The 21,420-nt window shown below is 42.8% G+C and overlaps 1 protein-coding gene across 2 annotated transcripts in view; it reads left to right on the forward strand.

Moving 5' to 3' along the window:
• The first annotated feature begins 986 nt into the window (after positions 1-986).
• The window catches only part of NDNF (neuron derived neurotrophic factor), a 31,756-nt gene continuing 11,322 nt past the window's right edge, over positions 987-21,420 (forward strand). Inside the window, exon 1 of one of the 2 annotated variants that reach the window (XM_074991954.1) lies at positions 987-1,162. The gene's annotated coding sequence lies outside the window, so the exon portion shown is untranslated. Of the gene's footprint in view, positions 1,163-3,222; positions 3,241-21,420 lie in introns of those variants that run through there. The other variant, XM_074991955.1, reaches the window with a different exon arrangement.

Here is a 21,420-nt window from a genome sequence, read left to right on the forward strand (position 1 = left end):
CTCAGGAGTGGCAAAACACCAACTACCCTTTCATATTCATACAGATCTTCTAGAGAGAGGCCTGGCCTAAACCCCCAGAACTGACCCCTCCATAATAATGGGATGGGGCACAAGAACTAACACCTGAAGGGCCATCAACTCCTAACTTTCTGAGTTGGTAGCTCTGGCTGTAGCAGACTGAAGTAAAAGCATGTCCCTAACCCTGACGAACTCTGAGAGAGTTGAAATGCCTTATCTTCTTCACAGCTAAGAGCCTCCTTTGTTTATTTATATAGTGCCATCAATGAAGCATCCCTTTGCTAGAGCCTCACTAGCTACTCTTGGGCAAATGACTTACGGTGTGCCTCAGTTCCCCATTTGTAGAGGGGGAATCCTATGAGTGTTGCTCCTTCATAATCCCCAACTAATTGGGGGAGAACCCCAGCAAGGCTAAATTTAGCAATGAGTGAAAGCGGGGGCTGCTCTGGAGAATGGATATAGAGAGGACGCCCTCCTCGGCTGTAGCTTCACAAAGCAACCCCGCAGCCCTTTAAAGCCTTACGCCCTGATTCATTAGGTGATGAGCTTTCGTGGGGCAGGACACCCCCCCCGCGCCTCCTCCGGGTCTGTTTGCTGGGGACGGGCACCACTCCGCTCCCCAAAGCTCTCCTGCCCCCAGGCACAGAGGCGCAGTTTCTAGCCGGGGGACGACGTAGGACGAGCGATAGCTGCTCCCCCAGCAGCGGGGGCGGCGCGCGCGTGTGTGTGTGTGTGTTGGGGGGGGGGTGATGCAGCCCCTGGCTGCGCGGCGGGGGCCACCCGGTGTCGCTCCTCCCTGGCTGAGCCCCCGCGCCCCCTGCGGGCGGGCTGCGCTCCCCGCGGGCCGGGGCTGTGATAGGCTTCGCCGGCGCTGCCCGGGCGCTGGTTGGTGAGTGGCAGCGGGCGGGACGGGGCGGGAGCGGCTCTGCGCGGCGGCGGCACCGCCACTCGCGGCGAACACGCGCCTGGCTCGCCAGCCCCGAGCGTCCGCCCCGGCCCCGCCGGCTGATGCGGCTCCCGCCGGGCGCCGCCCGGGCCACGCGCGCACTTCGGCAAACTCCGGCCGCTGCGGGAGGGGGGGACCGGCCCCGCGGGCGGCACCTGCGGCCCGGCGGCGGCGGCGGCGGCAGCGCCCCTGGAGAAGGTGAGAGGGGCGCGGGGCTCCGGCCGCCGCTCCCGCGGGGCGGGGTGAGGGGGTCCTGCCGCGGCGGGGCTGCGGGCGCAGCCGGACCGCGCGCTGCAGGGAGAGGCGCCCAGGGGAGCTCCACACCCCCCGCGTCCAGCTCCGCGCCGGGGAGCGGGGATCGCCCCGCGAGTCGCCGGGACTGGCGGTGCCGGGCAGCGGCGCTGAGTGACTCGCGGCTGGGCAGAGCCTCTGGAAAGCGGGCGGGAGGCTCGTCCCGTTCGGTCCCGCTCCGCACCGCCCCGCACACACCTTCCCGCTGCGGGGCGCCTCCCGCCCGGCCCGCGGGCATCCCGGGCAGCGGCCCTGTGCCTCCCGGCCGGGCTGGTGCGAAGCCCCCGCCGCGTCTGGCCGCTCCGCTCCGGCCGCCGGTGGCGGGGGCCGAGGCTCAGCGCAGCCGCGAGTCGGGGTGAGAGCCGCGGTCCTGGGGAGGCGGGGCCGGGCGAGCAGCTGGGGGATCAGCCCGAGCTCAGCCGCTGGAGGCCTCTCGAGCCCGGCTGCAGGTACGTGGCTCGGGCGGGCTGCCCTGCGCTCCCCCGGCCTGGGTCGTGCCCCTCCCTTCACCCACCCGCCGCGGGCTCCAGCGGCTCCCGCAGCTGCGGGGCTGCGAGTCCCCCGGAGGGGGCGGCTCGGCTCGCAGTGCCCGGGACTTGGTGCGTGTCTTTTTCTTCCTCCTCTGAACTCCCAGCGGCGCTCCCTGTCCTCCGCCTAACACGCTGCCTGGGGCTGGGGGGACCGCTGCGGGTCCCTATATTCTCCTCTGGCCTCCCCGAGGGGGAGTTAGGGTTAGGTTTTTATTTTGATGAGCATTCCTGAGAACACGAGGGACGGAAAGGTGAGAAGGAAATAGACAGACGGGGATATAGACCAAGGAGAGTCAGGCTTTTAAGCAGGTCTTTGCCCATGAAAGCTTACCATCTTAGATGCCTGTTAGGACTTATTGTTTTTGGAGATACAGACTAACTGGGCTTCCCATCTGATGCTTTTAAATGTACATTAACGCCCCCCAGCCCTCCTCCTGCCAGGCTGTAAACAAGCAATCCTAACAGCTCTAGGTTTTTGGGTGGGATGTTCGTGGGTCTGACACTTTCTCACAATTCACCCCAGGCTGGTCAGAATAAATCCCAGACAGACCGCATCTTGAGGCTGATGTCTGGGTGATTATTTGAGATGTTGGGCTAAGATTTGCAGTGGGATGTAAACAGCCCTAACAGGCACAACTAAATTATACGTCAGTGTGTTTTAGGAAGTTTTTTTGAAATTCTTCCAATATATTTCCATTTTGAGATGATGAGCAAAGATGGTTTAGATAAAGTTATATCCAATCCTTCTGGGAAACACTCCTATTCAAGAGAGAGAAAGCTGGCCGCAGAGACTACCCATCCCTTCTTCCCCGTCCCACATCTTGAACTATGAATCCTCATCAAGCACTCTAAACAAAGGTGGTTTTCAGACAGCTTGTGATGTTTTTATTTTTGTGTGCACTTTTTAAGCAGAGTGAACCAGTACTTCAACTGAGCAAGCGAGTCAGGCACTCACACCATTTGAATTAGTAACTAAGTATAATTTTAAAAGAAGCTAAAGGTTGTAGGAAGATGGAATTACCACAGATGACATGTGGTTTGGGTTATGCATTTATTTCAAAAGAACTGAGACAAAGGCTATACAGTATTATCTTTTTTAAAAAGTGTTTAATTGAAGGGTGCCCTAACCTTAAAAAAACCCCAATTCCACAAGTTGATTTGTTCTGGTCCGTTTTAACATTCAAGTGGTAAAGCATCATGCTTTCCCCAAAGGCTGGTTAGCTTATTGTTACGTGTCAATGTGATATCCTGGCCAGTTCATAACGACTGAATTCAAGTTTCAGAGGGGTAGCTGTGTTAGTTTCACCAAAACCAACCAGGAATCCTGCGGCAGCCTTAGAGTGACAAATTTATTTGGGCATAAGCTTTAGTGGGCTGGAGCCCACTTCCTCAGATGCAGGAAGACAAAATGACAGAAGACTGCATTAGGAATCACCACCGCGGGTCACTCTAAGGGTAAGGTAGCTTTTTAAAATATTGGTTCCCAGGACCTACTGGTTCTATTTTAAACATCTCAGTGCCTTCTTCCCCAACTAAGGAGTGGGTAAAAGTGAATCTTTGCCAGACTCACAGGACTATATCATCATAATTGCTTTTTTCCACTGTCAATTAGCATACTGAGTGCTGGACAAACTCTAGAAGAAGACAGGTTCCCAATAGTGAATATATTCTTTGTTTGTCATTTGATATCAGACAGAATTTTGTGACTCAAATGTCAAATCTTGTTCTCGGTCCTGGCATCTGTGCCCAGGCCCTGACTATCACTGCACTGCTCCAGTATTACACCAGTATCATTCTGTGATTTTTAAGTCTGATGAAACTTAAATCAGTAGTTGTATCCATGTAACACTGGTGTCCCATCACAATGAATCCTCTATAAGATATTCACAGCAGACTAATACTGAGCTATTATGTATGGTAGCTGTTTCTGTTAGGTAACGTTGATTTAGTCATAGGTTACCTTGCATAAAATAGCGGTTAGCTATATTGTGATGAGTGCTATAAGCACATGTTGTTAGAGATTTCCTGATCCACTTTAAGTTCCATGTTCCTATTGTATCTACTCTCAATTGGTGTTCCTTACGTATAATAAGAATGGCAAGTTTCAATTGATACATGCCAGGAATAACTTGTCCTTCCTGTGCCTTTCTCAGATAATAGGATACTACCTGCAGAAGCAGATTTGCTGAGATTAAGTTCACAGTACTACCCTTTTCATGCATTTGGAACAAAGTTAAACATTTGTTAATATTTGAGGAGCAACTGATTTTTGCCTCCTCTCTTGTTCCTACAGTGTTGACCTTGTTCTTAAACAGGAATTGGTGCTACAGAATATATATACAATCTTGCAGTTACTTTTATGCTATTTAAAGGGGAACGGTAACAATTCTTCTGAGCCCTATATTCTGGCACGTCAAAAGATGACAGGTACTTCTCGATTTGAGTAAACTCTAAAAGGTGCCAGAAATGTGTTGGGGGTTTCTTGCTTTTGTTGTTTAGTTTGTTTGGGTGTTTTAGTCTCATCTTCTGGAATGCCATATTGCCAAGATGAAAACTAAATGGCTGAGCTCACACCAAAATATTAACTGTTGTAATTTTAAGGTGAGGAATGCACCTTTTTGTCATATGCATGTTAACAAAATGAAAGAAATGCCATACGTTTGTGTGCTGACTGTTATGTGCTATCTAACCTGTACCAATCACAGAAAATTAACAGTGACATTTTATGGCATATGTGACATGTCAGTGCCAACTGCATTTGTATGACATATTTTTATACCATAGCTATGTACCCCATGCTGCAGATTGCTGCAACCTCCTTTTTTCTTTTGAGTGCTCACCACAAAGATAATAAACACAATGAGAAAAGTTTACACAATCCAGAGCTGTATAGGATCTGTGTTGCCGAACAGTTACTCATAAGAGTAGTTCTATTGAAATTAGCAGGGTAACTTACCAACTGCAGAAAGATTTCCATAATCTAGTCATGTGTGACTACTTAGTTTTGGCGGTATGCTCTGGAAGACACTGTCAGATATAATGCAGTTTGAATCAACATTTAGGTATCCACAAGAACATTGAAGTCGCAAGCAGCCAAGCGAGCTGTTTAAAATCACTCCATGCCTGTGCTATGTTGCTGATTCAGTTTAAATGTATTATCCATCATTTAGTCATGTTTGGCTGACAATTGAAGGACCCAGAATAAGACTGAGGGACCATCTGCCCTATCTAGTGCTTCGGAGTCTCACATCAGTTGAATTGGAGATTCAGGATTAGACAGAGTCAAATCTGGGTATTAATTTACTAAAAGATCTAATTCTGCAAGGTGCTGAGCCATAGGTGATTCATAGTAGCACTTGGGAGGGGCACCACCATTCTATGCCCCTGCCAAAATTGTTATTACTAAATGGGGTGCCCCCACATACCCCCACCTTGCATGCAGTGTTCCCTCTACCCTTTTCCATCCATGTATGGAATAAATTTTTGTGTGCACTAGGATGTGGAAATGTGCACCAGCAGGAGAAACCAAAAGCTAAGCCGTGGGCACTCTGCTAATCAGCCTTTGAATCTTTCCTGAGGGTGAGTCTCACTGCAGCCTCACCTCCCACAGGCACCAGCTGTCTCTGCACTGAGCAGCAACTCTCTTTTAGGGCAGCGGGGGTAGAGGATGCTTAAAGTCTTTCAAGTTCAAGCTCCAAAACTGTAAAGGCAGAGATAGCGTGTTTCAGCTCAATTCATCACCCACTATGTCCTTAAACTAAACAAGCAAAAAAGACTCAGTTAAATGTATTATACTCCCAGCGCTATGCTTTCTCTTCTAGACTTTGTTTTGAAAGGTCCTTAATAAAGTTTACTAAACCAAATCCCGCTTCATTTCTGCAAATGGCTGTACTGCAAGATGGCATCATACCAATCTGTATGCCTCATGTGTCAGTTTAAAAGACTGCTAGAAAACGAGCCAAAAATCTGACGAGGTTTGGGTAAAGGGAACCAATAATATGTTCCATTGTATGTGGTATTTTTATGCAATGAAATGACAGATTTAACCACAGAACATCTGGGTACTGGCTTCTGTTACAGTAAAGATTTTTAGGGGAATAGCAAGCCTTCTTTGGCTTTGCATTCATTTTGAAATCGTTAAACTTTACATTAATACGAGAAACATAAAACCATTACCTCACTATTTTCAAGGGGCTACATACGTGTATTTTTAGTCTTCCCTCAATATCTCACTTTTCATAATCTGCTTTTGTTTGATATGTGTGTATTTATCTTTTCCACTTATTCTTCAAATTTCTTTTCTGGAGGTCAATTTAGTAATTTATGCCAGTGAATACAGTATAGATGTAGAGCTCCCACACATTTTTGTTAACTTTTTTACTGTTATATGTAGTCTAACAGAAACAGCACATTCACATCAAACTTTGTTCAATACATAGAAGACTTAATGTAGATCAGTATATCTTTTCAAACTTTTATATTTGAAATAAAAAGTATTTAGGATTTTTTCTCTCACACACTTAACAGAGTAGAGAGGGATGGAAATAAAGGATAGCACTTGTGCATTTTATGAACAAATGTGTTTGTAAAGAGCAGAAAAGCCCGAGAATACTTTTTAATTACCAAGAAGTATATATGTAGTTGGAATAAGGTCTGTGGGATCTACACGACATAATGCTTACAGATGTTGTTAAGCTGATAAGGTCAAAATACTTTTAAATTGTACATTTTAATGTATTTTGGTATACCTTCTTTTAAATGAAAATAGAAAATGTAGCCTTTATTCTCATTTCTCTTGCATCTGTGTAAATCAGGAGTAACTTCAGTCAAGTCAGTAGTTACTTTATTTTTATATCTATGTAAGTGAGAGAAGAAAATTACGTTCTGTGTATTTAATGTTTATAAATGGTATATTTCTCAAATGCACTTTTCTTTGTAACTGGAAACGAACTCATTGATAACCATGCTTAGCTCTTACAAAACAAAAATATCTTCTATATGCAGATGCTTTGCAAGGTGAAATAAACGTGAGTTTTCTTCAGAGACATTAAAATAAACTAACAATGCTAGAAGGAGCTGAAAAAGCTGAGAAGATGTTGCCTTTTCTGAAAATTTAAATGGTGGCGTGTATTTGCCCCTTAATTTGAGAAATGGGTGGGAGTAATAAGTCAAAGCTCAGTAAGAATATTTTAAAAAGATGAAAAGAAAGGAATCTTTCGGAGTCATGCAGTTTCTCTGAAATCTGTGAAGAACAAGAGTAAATACAAAAATGATTTGGTTATTTTAGGATTAATTACTTAACCTTAGATTTGTTCATACGCCCACTGGACTCCAGAAGAATAAATGTTTTAGCATGCATTGTGGTGAACTATACCCCAAAGAAATTCCTATGTGCTACATAGAGGGCTTTGATTGTGCAGGGCATGCATGATGTATGGCAAAAGCACAAAGGTCTTTCCAGGGACATCATATTTTTAAGAGAAACTTTCTGAGTTTCAAAATGCATGTGTTAGGAAATGGGTATGAAATCTGATACTACTTTTTTGAGAGAAAATAACAAGTGTCTTATTGGATGGATTCTCAGAATGGCATAAATCAGTACAGCTCTATTAAAGTTAATATATACCAGTTTACACCCGCTAAGAATCTGGACCTCCCTTAAGTAGTATGATAAAACAAAATGTATTCGTGTTAATATGCAATACAAATCTAGCAGTAGCTAACAGTTTGAAAACATGATTTGTATGATCTAACACTAAATGTGACTGTAGACTCTACTTAACACATACCCACCACAACTTAATTTTCTTCATCTCATGGGCACGCTGAATAACTTCAGATAACGGAGATCATTTTGAGTGTAATTAATGATCTGTTGAAGGATACATGAGACTGTGATAACTGAGCTTCTGGTAATCAAAGCTGTACTCTTATAACAAATTATACCGCCCTGGTTTTTTGGATAATAGAATCCAGTAATTGAGGAGATTTTTGTCTGCATTGTGGCAGAGATCAGAAGCAGAGGTGCTAGTCCCCAACACCTGGAAATCTGAAAAACAAACAGCAATAATTTATTTCTTCCACCACATTCCCCCTACCTCAGGTCCCGGATATGAACACCCTTCTAAGTATGACCCTCACACACTTACAATGTGACACGCTAATGAAACTGACACTTCTACCATGAATCATTGTCTTCTTAATTAAGTATATTATTACCTCTTTTTTGAAAAAATAACTTTAAAGAACGTTACTATTTTGTTAGTGACAGTTTAATGATACTTTTAATCTCTTTCCATTGTAAACTGTCAAAATAATAGTGCTAGAGAAACTGTTTTTCTACACACTTTAACAGTTAACTGAATCACACTTACTAATGGGGTACAAAAGAATCCCAGAGATTTTGCACAGATTAATAAAAATGAAATAGACTACATCATTTTCCAAAATTTCTATGATGGCATGAGAACTTTGCTTCTTTGTTTATAGAGAACATCCTACTAATTTGTTTATAGTCAGCCATTCTCAGTTTAATTTGCATCAGGTTTCTAGATGTCAAAATACTGAGAGAAACTGTTTACAGACTGGGTGATGGTAATTGTTTAAGAAAACCAAATATGTTCGAATTGGGAGTGGGAGTTACGATACAGAAGGAAACATTATTGTACACTAATTCTGTTCCTCCAACGAAACATAGGATTAGAGAAAACTATTATTCCTGACATGGGGGATTCTCTAGCAAAACTAGGCTCAATTCTCATGGGATTATGCTCCTGAGTAGAAATTATGTGCATGAGTATGGGTTATAGAATTAACAGGAACTTGTATTTTCGGGGGAAGAGCTCCCTTAGTCTTTCACCAATAGGAAATAATGAATAAAAATCTACAGTCATAGGGTATACTGAAGTTCAAATTTCATAAGGCAGATTTTGTCTGTCAATTTGAACATTTATAATAAAGTTAAGGAGAGTTTGTACAAAAGTTTTTTAAAAAAAAACTGTATAAAGAGTTTTACCTTTTACCTTCTGTGACTAAAAGCAAACAAGATTTGGCACTAATATATTTAACATCTGGAATAACCAGGTATTGTAATCCAAAATATCACATTTTCCTAGAGCAAATGGACTATTTGGTTACACCTACACTAATGGGTTTTCTCGACAAACCTGGAGAGCATCCAGATTCTCAAGGCATCCCGTCGACAGTAAATCAACAGAATGCAGTACTTTTGTTGATAGTCTTATCCTGCTCCCCATGAGGCGAAATGCCTCTGTCGACAGAGGTCTATCAACAGAAAACCAGCCTGGACGTTCCGGGGGGCCCTTTGTCAACAGAGAGGGCTTCCAGGACACCACGCAGCCCTGTCTGCTGGGCTTCCGGCTGGCCCTTTTTTGAGACAGTGCCCAGACAGCCTGGCCATGCTCTGTTGACAGAGTGGATGGCTTTTGTGATCTGCTTGTCGATTTGGCTGTGATCCATTGACAGAAGTTTTGCTGGAAGATATTTTTCGGCAAAAGCTTCTGTCAACAAATTGTGGTAATTGACGTATAGTCTTTGTGATGCAGTCGCTGTGAGCAGACTCTGTAAAAGAAGCATATCAGTTTAAGGAAAGGGAACATTTTCAAACTCAGTTAAAAATAACAAAGCAGTGCTGTAACATTTCCAAACAAATTCAGGCAACTGCCCATTTTGTTAGGAAGCTCTCAAAGTTCCTAGCTCCCTTTATCATAGCATGTACATAAAATGGAAAGGAAATATGCTTCCATGTAAACTTATTCTCTTTCGTTCTTTAAATTTCGTTCTTACCCAGCAATTCAGAATGGTGTACGACATTGTTAAAGCTCCACGGGTAAGTGCATGATGAACACTGTGCCTTTGGCCTGTGGGTCCTGGGTTTGTGGACTGTGTTTCCAGGCCCATGGTTGGGCATCCACACTGAACTGTAGACCTAAGTTTACAGTTGTTGTCTTTGGGTCCCATCGTATGGCTGGCATGTGTCCAGGGCTGTCCCTAGGAAGCACAGGGGCTGGAGTGATACCCCCCGCACTTCCCAGTGCCCTAGGCGTGGGACCTAGGGCAACTCCCACCCCACCCCTGTCCCTGCTTTTTTCTCTTAACCAAAGTTCCCTTCTGCAAATGACTTGAGCCTGGGGATCCTCGGGAAGTGGGCTGGTGTGGGACAGCAGGAGGGGTTGGCCCTCTTGCTTCCCCACACTAACTGTGGTGGTGGGAGCTGGAGTGACCTGGCAGCCTGCTGTGCCACATTCCCCCAAGCCTGCTTCATTCTGATTCACCAGGGCAGGTGGCAGTGGGGTGGGCTGTAGTAGTCTTGTTTCCCACTGCGGTGGTAACGCTGAGCACAGTGGCCAGGAGGTGGGTGGTGGGGTGGAGCAGAGCAGACTGCTGGATTGTTGCAACTCCCATCCTTACAGTGTGTGTGGAGGGGGGGTGACCCCACTTGCTACCCTGTGCCAGGACCCCCTAATAATCCTCTAGGCCACCCTGGATCTTTGGAGCCACCTAAAGCATGAGGTCTGGGTCAGCAACTCCAAACAAACCATCCTGTGGATGGGCTGGTTCTCTGTGTCTGTACGGCGTGAGACCAGACCTTCTGGCTCAGTTTAGCAGGTCAAGTTGCATCTACACTATGAGGTGACAATACGTGGACACAAGTCACAGTAGGCTCCAGGTTCTAATCCCCTCCCTAACAAGATGCTAGGAACAGGGCCTGAGTGCCTACTGACCTGAGTTTGAAGGAGGGGTTTGGGTACAAATGGAGTCAGAGCTTGGGCTTAATGAACATACCCACCTGTCATTGACTTGAGAGTCTTGTAGATATTTTGGGTCCAATTCTAACATGGTCAGTATAAATCTATGATTCTATGCTCATGTAATAACTGAGGTTCTTTCTAGTTAAATTTTTAGTCCTAAATTTGAAAAAAGCACTGAAGGAACAGGCTGCATACTAAATCTTTCCCTATTTGGCAGGGTGTATTTTACATTCTGACAAATAATCATTCTTTGACTTGAAATCCCATCAGCAGCAGCCTACTCTTCTGCTGAAAGTGATATTCTGAATTTTCATGTCTGGAGAGCAGTAACTAGGTCCCCTCTTCATTTACAGCACCTGCATTAATGATAAAAGAATATTTTATGTTGATTGGTAACTTTCATCCAAGGATCCCAAATTGCTTCACAAACATTAGCTAAGCCTCATAACCTCCTTCTGAGGCAGTCCTTTGGCCCTCATCACAGCTCTTAACATATCTTCTGTTTCTGGAAAATGGATTTCTCTTGTTACACATTCCAATCATCTTTTAATCCAGAAATAATAATGCACAACAAGAAAGAACTGAGGCAGGTCTCCCTCTGCTTAGTCTCTACATATGTCCTAGAAATCCCTTGTCTTTGCCAGAAGCATGAACATCCTGAACTTTGAACTAATTAAAGCCTTTCTTCCAGAAACTGTTTTCATTTTTTTAAAGCAGTGTTAACACTCACGGATGAGGTGGAATGGTGAACATATAGAAGCTTGGAAGGTTTCCAAATTGTTTGTGTGTCCATTGACCCAGAACAGTTTGACCTATCTGCTTGAATGTGTTCCCTCTGCTTTTGTTCAGAGTAACTACATGCAGAAGTAACCTTTCACCTGCAAGCCTGGACAAATAAACACTAGACCAGAAGCAGAGTGAAGCTGATAGCTATCCTCTTGGTAATCTGATTTTGGAACTCCTTATCACATCTCTGTATTTGACCATGACAGTTTTGAATACCTTTTAGCACTCTTGTTTAGATAGATCATCAGTCTTTTTACACTCAGCAGTGCTTTTGCAGCTTGCTCTCACAGTAAACAAACAGCTCTAGCCATATAGAAAACAGACACCTCAGTAAATCAAAAAGCATCACGTTGTATTCAAGCCCCCATCACATGGCACTCTTACATCATAAATATGATTCTACAGGTTGAACCTCTCTGTTCTGGAATTCTCTCGTGTGGCAACATCCGTAATCCAGCATGATTTTAGTTAGCCAGATGACCACTTATCATGGGTGTGGCCAAGCTTCCTGTGGTCCCATAAAGATTGTTTGCAGCCACCAGTCCTGGCTCTCAGTGTTCCGTGCTGCTGTTTAACAGCAATTTACCCTTTAATGTCTTCTGAGCCCAGTAAGCAGTGGAAGTGTTGGTAATGTACTAGACAACATTGACCTCCTGTGGTTCAGCAAATTCTCCCATTTGGCCCCAGTCAGGTTCTGAGGGTACTGGACAATAGAGGTTCATCCTCTAGTACTAAAAAAAAATTTTGGAAGGAAAGTTACAGCATCTTATATTATACTTATATTTCTATGTAGCAAAAACACGGAGGAAAGCGTGGTGTTCCACCAAAACAGTGTGTGCAGCCAGTGAAATGGTCATAGGGAGGTTTGAGCTTGGCATTGATGGTTCAAACTTTAGAAGGGGCCACGGATGGTTACATAGGAAATTCCCCTCCAGGTACCTACTGTGTCAAAGTTATGCTGATATTGGAGGAGCCTCTCAGAGGAAACAGGATAGGTTCAAAAGCTACAGGAAAACTAAGCTAATCAAGGAAATTAGTGCCATACAGGGTTAATGTGAATAGCACAGTGCTTGGTGTAGCACTGTGGGCTATATTCTTCCACTTACATCCCAGATGCACCACTGAGGGCTCATCCTCATATTAGAGCTCTGACTAAATGTGCTCTTTGGGCACAGTTTCACCACCCAGAGGCTAGTATCTTCTCTGTTGCCTGTATTCTTGGTCCTGGAAGCATGGAATCAAGCTGCCTCCATCTAGCCATTTAAGACCTACAGACCTTCTCTGGGAGTGCAGTGAGCAAATTATTGTCTTATGGCTCTTTCAGGAATTGAACATTCCTGTTTTTCCTGATAACACACTGGCTTTTCTGGCAGTACGCTGACTTAGAATTTTCTGTGTTTTGGGTGTAACAATGGGAATAATATTAACACACGCTTTTAGGGGCTGGTTTCCCCTTTTAGACGATCAACGGGTGAACGTCACATAGTTGTTTTTCTCTCCCTTGTACAAATTGACTTGGCAGAAAGCACCTGTTCCCTAAATTTTAGGATTTGCAGCCCACAACCAACACGGCCAAGACTTTGATGTTTCAACATTTTCCTTCTGGAGACGCAAAAGGACCTCAGAAACATTAGAAGTTGAGCATTCTGGAGGTAAAGTATGGTGATCATTTTCCACAACTAAAATACTTTAGTTTTTAGTATTATTTTTAATGATGATGATACATCATTAACAGAATGATCTAAAATACTGTAGATTCAGCTCATTGATGTGCCAAAGAGGACATTAATGTTCAGAGCTATTGCAAGCTCTTTTGTCCTGTAGCAATGCAGTTATAGCAGAAAACATGACAATTAGTTTCTTAGGTGTTTGGATAATACAAATAATAATTATTGCCAGGGAAAAACAAAATTATCAGCACAGCTGGGGGACTGTCTCCCCTCCCGCCAGCCTCAACACAACAAGCATCCCCATCTGAAATAAATAGAGACACGTAGAACAAGAAGCCATCAATGGTGAAACAAAAAAATAGGCCCAACTCTAAATTTTATTCACGTCAGCCGGGCTAGCCACCAGTGAGACTATCCAGCTGCAGGGACTACCTGTGTAAGTAATGCTGAAGTCAATGAGTAGGGGCTCTGAGTGCAAGTAAAGCGATGCAAGACCTTCCCTCTCTTACGGATGCTTGTTTTGTTTGCACGAATCAAATGGACAGGTGCACCTAAGGCCGAAAAGTTGCATGGCCATGAGTGCGATGCTTTCAAGAGAGCTGGGAATTAGTGTAGGGTTCCTAGGCCTTGATAGTGTCCTGAAAATCTTTGGTTCTGTAAGTGTGAATGATGCTTGAGTGTAAGGAAGAGGTCATCCCATCTCTTCAGTGCTGAAGCACTGGTACAGCTCTGTAAATAGTTGTTAATACTCTTAGCTCTCACATAGCACTTTCCCATTTCATAATGCTCTAACACATTCTTCCTAAGAACATCCCATTTTCTAGCTAGGGAAAAGTAGACACAGGGAATTTGTTATTAACAGCAACAATAAGCAAATAAGTAAACTATCCAGCATAGCATTTGGTCCCATATTAGTTCAGGAATGACTCAGAGATATTCATGGCTGTGAAGTTAATTGAAGGAACATAATGTTATAGATGAGCCACATTTTGAATAATAAAACCAGATTAAATTTTGCAATTTTGAATTCTGGTAAATGGCTGAATTATAAAAACAAAACTATGGTCCAACTGTGTAATGTGTATTAATGTGCCCATTAAAGAGAGAGAGCCTGACTGTCAGTCAGCTAGTATAAATTTTCATTGCTGAGTATCTGTTCCATACAATTCAGATGTCCACAAATAAGGGAAGTGAAGTGCAGGAAACAGTAAAATAGGCAAAATAACCAATTTAATTATTTTTCTCACAATTAAATAATTTCCCCTTATTCACAACCACATAATAAACTACTGAGCCTCACGGAATTAACAAAAAGCCAGTATCCCTAGTTTACAGATGAATTTGGAGGGGGTTAACTGTTAAAATTTCTGCATTGTGCTCCATGCCTAGTTCACTGTTCCGAAGGACAAAAGTTCATGTGAGAGCCATAAACAACCCACCCATACAGGACACTTGCATTTCAGTCACTGGGTCAATTGCCATGGAAGCAGGGAATAGCCTTTAGGCTTCATGCAGCATGGTATGGGCCATTACAAAGGCTCCTGCTCTACTGCTTTGCTGTTACAGCTGAGAGATGGCTATTTAGAGAGCACTTCCTGGGTGTTCTGGATGCTTCCGCTAGCAGTTGTTATCTCTGAGACGGGAACCACTTGTCAACCACTGAGAAACAATAACCACAAATGAAAGCTCTTGTAGAATTACAATGGAGGAATCTGAGTAACTTCTCAAGGACAACAGTTAAGAAAGGAGGGAGAAATAGCCTTTGTGTGCTTGAAATAATGGAACAATATCTCCTAACCTCCAACCCCACCAAAAAGCAATATAAAAATGTGAGGAATTTCAATGCAGGCACAATCACTGAGCACAAGAAAAACACCTTTGTTGTTACTCACAACTTTAGACTCAGCCCCTTTAGCAACAGGATGTGGTGCAAAGGTTATGCATAGCCAAGTTGGCCCTGCCCTCTCCTGCTTCTGTGCCCTGCTCCTGTAAATCAGAGCTGACCTGGAGTCACTTGCAATGCTCCTTCTCCCATAACTCCCTGTGGTACTGAGTCCTTTTATTTTCTTTCAGTTCTGTAAACAACAGTCTCAACTGTTAGCAAACAAGTTCTCAGACTACTAAAAAGGGTTCAAATAACTATAGCTGCTAGTATATGCAGGTTGTTATCTGTTTACCTAGAGCAGTTTCTGAAGAGCCCTCTTGACTTCAGTCACAAATCCAAATCGAGCGATTAATTCAGGGATGGGCAAAATCAGCCCCAGGGAGCAGATCTGGCCTACCATGCATTTGTCTCCAGCCTGCCCAGCTGAGTAGCAGAGGGTGCATACGTACAGCCAGCAGCATGTGTTCAGTTCCCCTCTCCCCACCTTGTTCCATCTTCAGTTGAACTGCTCCTAGGATTCTCCTGCTACCTGTGCGGAGGGAAGAGGGTAGTGCTGAAATCAGGGTGTTTCTCTGCCATGTACCTCATCTCTGCAGAGCAGGGATTGGGAAAAGGGGGAGACACAGCAGAGCTGTTCCAGTCTGAAGCATGGATGGTAAGTGACTCACTCAGGAACACAGCGCAGGGGATGTGGGGAGACAACAGAGCAGGACAGTTGTCCCTGAGGTGGCTTCTCTCAGAAACATACCCAGCAGCAGCCAGTACACACACTGTGTCACTGTCACAAATACCCAATCTGTGCCACACATGCACACACATTTACTGTCACATATACACTGCAGCACATACTCATTCTGTCACAAAGTGCATCTCTGTCTAACATATACTCTGTCACTCTCTGTAGCCCCCAGCCTGGACCCTTCTGCCCAAGGCCTCATCCACGTACCAAAATTAATGGAGTGTCCCTCCTGCGAAAATTATTGCCCACCCTTGAATTAATGGCATGCAACAGGAAGTGTAGGCCCTGTTAATGCCTCCAAACCTCTGTTCAGCTTTTCATGATAACATCAAACTGTACTCATCATAGTCTCCATTGGCAGTCCAGGGGTTCTGGAAGGGCAGCTGGTCCCAAGTTAGTTCAGAGCAGCCCAGGTCTGTGCTTGGTACTAAATACAATAATATTTGTGCTATCTGTAAGTTTTAAACTTGTGTCCATAATCCCTTTACTACTGTTGCTGAAAAGTTTCCTTCAAGAGCAATAAAAACTGTGCTAAAATAATGCTTAAGCTCTAACTAACTTGGGTTAGGAAACAGTAATATCTAATGATTAGAGGAAAGGGTTGGGTGCCAGAAGACTCTGGCTACATCTACACTACCAGATAAATTTGATTTTATTTAATTCAATTTTATAACATTAGGTTTCATAAATTCAGTTTTGAGTAGCCTCACTTCCCACAAAGTCCACGCAAAGTCAAGTTAGTGCTGCCACACTAGAGTGGCTAAACATTGACTCTTGCAGCAGTGCATTGTGGGAACCTATCCCACAATTCCTTCAGCCCCACATTCTGTGTCCTCCCCCGGGCCTTGCTGCACCTCTATTGTTGGCAGCACTTGCCTGGGGCTTTCCGGTTCCTGGGTCCCCACAGCTTGGGAAAGCCAGAAAAGTGACCAGCATTGCTGTGCCTGGCTTGGGGGAACAGGGAGCCAGGCACCAGGTGCAGCAGGGAGCCAGGTGCTGCGCTGGTCAGTTTCCTGGCTCCCACAAGTGGTGGGCAGCTGGGAGACAGGTGCTGCAGTCCCTGCAGTTTCTTGGTTCCCCACCACTTGCAGAAGCTGAGAACTGACCATGGCTGCTGCGCTGGTCAGTTTCCCAGGTCCCGCAAGTGGTGGGGAGCCGAGAGCCAGGTACAACAGTGCCAGTCAGCCTCTGGAGACTAATGAATTCCATTGAAAGACATGGCTCTTCCACACTAGCCTTCAATCGAACTGTTAAATTCAAACTTGATGCTACACCCACCTAGTTCTGACAATATTATGCTATCCATATTAGTGCTCCCTAAATAAGCTAATGGTATTTACAGTGAAGAAAGCCACTTGGTACAATAGAGCTAACTGCCTTAAATTCAAATTTATTTCATAGTGTAGACATAGCTTCTGATTCTGTTCCTGAGTGATTCCGGCACTATGTCCTTGGCCAAGTTTCTATACTATGTGACCCAGTTTGCTTACCTGTGAAATGGGGATTGTAATTACTCTCCTGTATAAAACACCTTGAGATCTTACAATGAAAGATGAGAGGTAGGAACATAATAGTACTATTTTATTATCTACTTATTTATTTCCATAATATCCAAGTAATTTAAGGTTTGCTCCAAAGTGTATTTAAGTCAATGGAAAGACTCCCATTAACTTCAATGAGCTTTGGATCAGACCTCTAAGAACCATTTTGAGATCAGTACCCAATGTGGGAGATCAGACTTCTGTGAGGAGAGATAATGAGCTTTGGTGGTGTGTGTTTTACTTTACAAAGCTGTTGAGGGCTTTTGTAAAGTTTCACGGGGTGAGCAAACATCATGGAATAGCTGAACCAATTTATCTAGTCTGCAGAGGGACACACTAGACTGCATTGGGACCTAGCACTGATCAGGTGCCCTTCATTGGTGTTCTGGTGTCATGAAACACAGCTCTCACAAAGAGCTCTAATTCCTCCAAAGTATTAGATTCTCTCCATAGACAAATATATAAAAATGCCAGTTCATATGGCAGAACTATGCAGTTTTGCAAAGGGATTACTGCAAAAGAGGAGGCCAAAATCTCCCTTCATTTTCACCAGTGTAAACCAGAAGTGTGTCAAGTGAATCACAGCAGAGTAACCCAGAGGAGAATCAAAACTGTCTCATATATGTCTATATATTTTAGTATGTCTTTCCTCAAAATGAACCTTCCTTGAGGTCTAGCCTTTCACTTTTGATTTTATTTTGTAAAGGCTGATATATGCAGCTTCACCTTCTCTGTAGCATCAGACTAGCTGGGCCAGTAGTATGCTTCAGCCTCGCAATGCCATGGTAGTTAGAAGCCTTTGTAATCATGCAAAAAGTGAAAATATAAATCCTAGTTTAGAAAAATAAATATTCCTCATAACATTTGATATTTTACTCCTAGATTTCCATGAGCATTTTCCTTTTCAGCATGCCTACACTGAAACATTTCCTGAATATTACCGTAACAAAAATTACAGAACTTTGCAGGTAACATGCCCTATTTGTTGAAATATAGGTCTGTAGTGGAGCTTGAACAATTGAAAATATACATCTGACTTTTGTTGTATTTTTAAATTGCTGCAGATTTTTCTATTGTGCACTATTGTGATTCCTTTTATTAAAACAACCCTTAAAACAAAAGAAAGACAAGGTTTGCATTTGAATTGCAAGAGAAGGGCTCTTAAGCCCCAGATGATTGACAGGATGGACCCTAAAAGCTTCAAAGGAGCTTTTATAGTCCATTTTGTCAGTCTGGAGTTAGGGAGCTTTAATCCATGGATTATGGAGACAATAGTGCATAAGTGCTCCCCCCCCAGCTATAGTTTGTCACACCAGTGGATGATCAAATATTAATCTGGACACTACATTGCACAAGCACACTCACTGTGTGTATACAAAAATCTTTGGAGAAATCTGTGCATGCTTGCATAGCTGTTTTCCTTTGTCCTTTAAACACAAACAGGCACTAAGCTATACTACTGGACAAAGGGGCAAATTCTGAAAGGTGCCAAAGACTTTCTTCAATAGACCATGTGAACTGAGGTTAATAGGAAGCTGAGTGGGTGAGGGTGGCTTGCTGAACACCTTTCACAAAACTCTGATCACCTAAGGAAGATGAGACCTAAATATGTAAAGTTCAGCTTTTAAAAATCAAGGTACATGCAGAAGTAATGAGTAGTCCTCTTCAAGTAATTTGAAAATACAAATGGTTCATTTTTTCTACCTTATCTCTAACAGCCAAATAAATTTCAACCAAAATTGTTAAACAAATTTAAAAAAATACTCTGTATCTGAGACTCTGTATTGTTTTCTGAGATTTTTTGCAGCTGATATGTAAATCCCTGAAAAATAGGGGTTTATAACGGAAAAGCTCATAGATCCTTAATGCTAGTATTTCTGCAAGTCAAAACAGATACAGAATGCCCTTTTATTTTCCAAGGCAACATTCTCTTTATGATTAAATCAGGCTGTATGGATTTATTATCAGATGTGGCATGGTTGACAGAAAATAAAAATGAATGCCCTCAATTTTAAAAATAGGACACAGATAAAAAAGTTAACCATTCATACAATAAAAAGTAAAGAAATGTAACACAGAAACCTCTGTGGCAGACTGTGCCTTGAAATTATCCTCACTAAATTACAGTCATGCACTTTCCACTCCCTGTAATTAAACATTAGGTTTTATTTATTCCAGATGCATTTGCTTCAAGTAAAGCCAACTCCTTTTTTGTTGTTGTAAATCTTTTACAGGACTCAGTGACCTGCAGAGAGCTCGGGAATAAAAGAAATATTTTCCAGATAAACCATTTGATGATAGTTTTGTGAATAATTTGTGTATTACAATTTATGATCAGTTTGACAAATCTCTATTATTTAATCTACCTATATATATGCAGTAGATATGCAAGGAAATCTTTTAAAAATATCTATTTTCACCTTTGCTCTGACTACAAACAGCAAAGCAAAGAGACTTGTGAAAATCTAAAATGCTAAGGATAGAATAATTCATCCCACGTCTCTTGCCACCCCTGCTAGATAAGTGAGTTTTAATAAGCTTTTTGTTTATTTCTCTCCGTGAATGATGTTTTATTTGCAAATAAGCATGTAGTTTAGATTTGTCTGAAAAAAGTTGGAAACTCAAAATTTTTGATGGAAAAGGACTTCTTTTTTTTAAACACAAATTATAATACAAATTGTGTTCCTTATTTTCCACTAGCTGTAATCTAAATCAGTGTGTGTGTTTGTAGAGAAAGACAATATGATGATATAACTGATTTAGGGACAACTCCTGGCTTTCATAGAAGCTCTTGCAAGCTATTGCCACACAGTAAAGTTTTTGAAATAACTTTGTGAGCATGTACGCTACACTCACACTATTTCAAAATAAATTTGAAATATCAGGCATGTTATTCTGAATTTTGTAAACCTCACTGCATGAGGAATAACACCTGTTAAGCACTGTTAAGATATGGAATACCGCTATTTTGAAATAAGCCATCATGACATCCAATGGCACTATTTCAAAATAGGCTCTATGTGTCCAGACATGCTATTTCAAAATAGCTGGATGCTATTTCGAAATGCGTTCTTGTGTGTAGCTGTATTATTTCGAAATAAGCTATTTCTGAATTGCTATTTGGGAATGGCTTATTTTGAATTTATGCTGATGTGTAGACACAGCCCCGCAGGCCCAATAGCTGGATGAGCTGAAACTGGGAGCTAAAAGATTGAGGATATCCCCTGACGTTTGGGAAAAGTCTTCATACATTGGAAACTACTGTTTTTGTTTCCAGGCTTGACCAAAATCAGGATTAGTCTGATCCTGCAAGAGTACTACAGTTTTGGCCCAGTGTTTTGTGAGACCATCTTATATGATTTTGTTGCTAGTGGACATAAACTCTAACCTAGTTTGACTCCAAACATAAACTCAAAACATAGGCTCAACCTAAATCTAATCTACATCCATATATAGAGACTGAATTCTTAGAACATTTTTCCCTTCCCACTGTACTTTAAAAATACAAATTATCCAGATGTTTGTATTTACTTTGAGACCCAAAAATGTAGGTAAACGGCAATTATATAAATGTTTTTAAGGACATTCAAAATGTTTATATAATTGGAGTTTTGGATAAATAAGATTGTGTATGCATTTTGGATTCAGGAGCCAGACATAAATTGTAGATAATCACAGACTAGATGATCAGGTTTACCGTATATAATTTTCATGTATGTTATACACAATTGCCATGTCTACACTAGCCGAAAACTTCGAAATGGCCATGCAAATGGCCATTTCGAAGTTTACTAATGAAGCACTGAAATACATATTCAGCACCTCATTAGCATGCGGGCGGCCATGTCACTTCGAAATTGATGTGGCTCGCCGCCGCGCAGCTCGTCCAAATGGGGCTCCTTTTTGAAAGAACCCTGGCTACTTCGAAGTCCCTTTATTCCTATGAGCAGATGGGAATAAGGGGACTTCGAAGTAGCCCGGGTCATTTCGAAAAGGAACCCCGTCTGGATGAGCCGCATCAATTTCGAAGTGCCGTGGCTGCCCGCATGCTAATGAGGCGCTGAATATGTATTTCAGCGCTTCATTAGTAAACTTCGAAATGGCCATTTGCATGGCCATTTCGAAGCTTTTGGCTAGTGGTAGATGTAGCCAATATATAATAGGATATTCATTATGATAAGTTTGAATGAACAATATTCATCTTCCTATTAAAGGTGCCAGTCACTGGGGCCTCCGTGCCATT

The sequence above is a fragment of the Carettochelys insculpta genome, chromosome 4 (assembly GCF_033958435.1).
Source record: "Carettochelys insculpta isolate YL-2023 chromosome 4, ASM3395843v1, whole genome shotgun sequence".
NCBI lineage: Eukaryota > Metazoa > Chordata > Testudines > Carettochelyidae > Carettochelys > Carettochelys insculpta.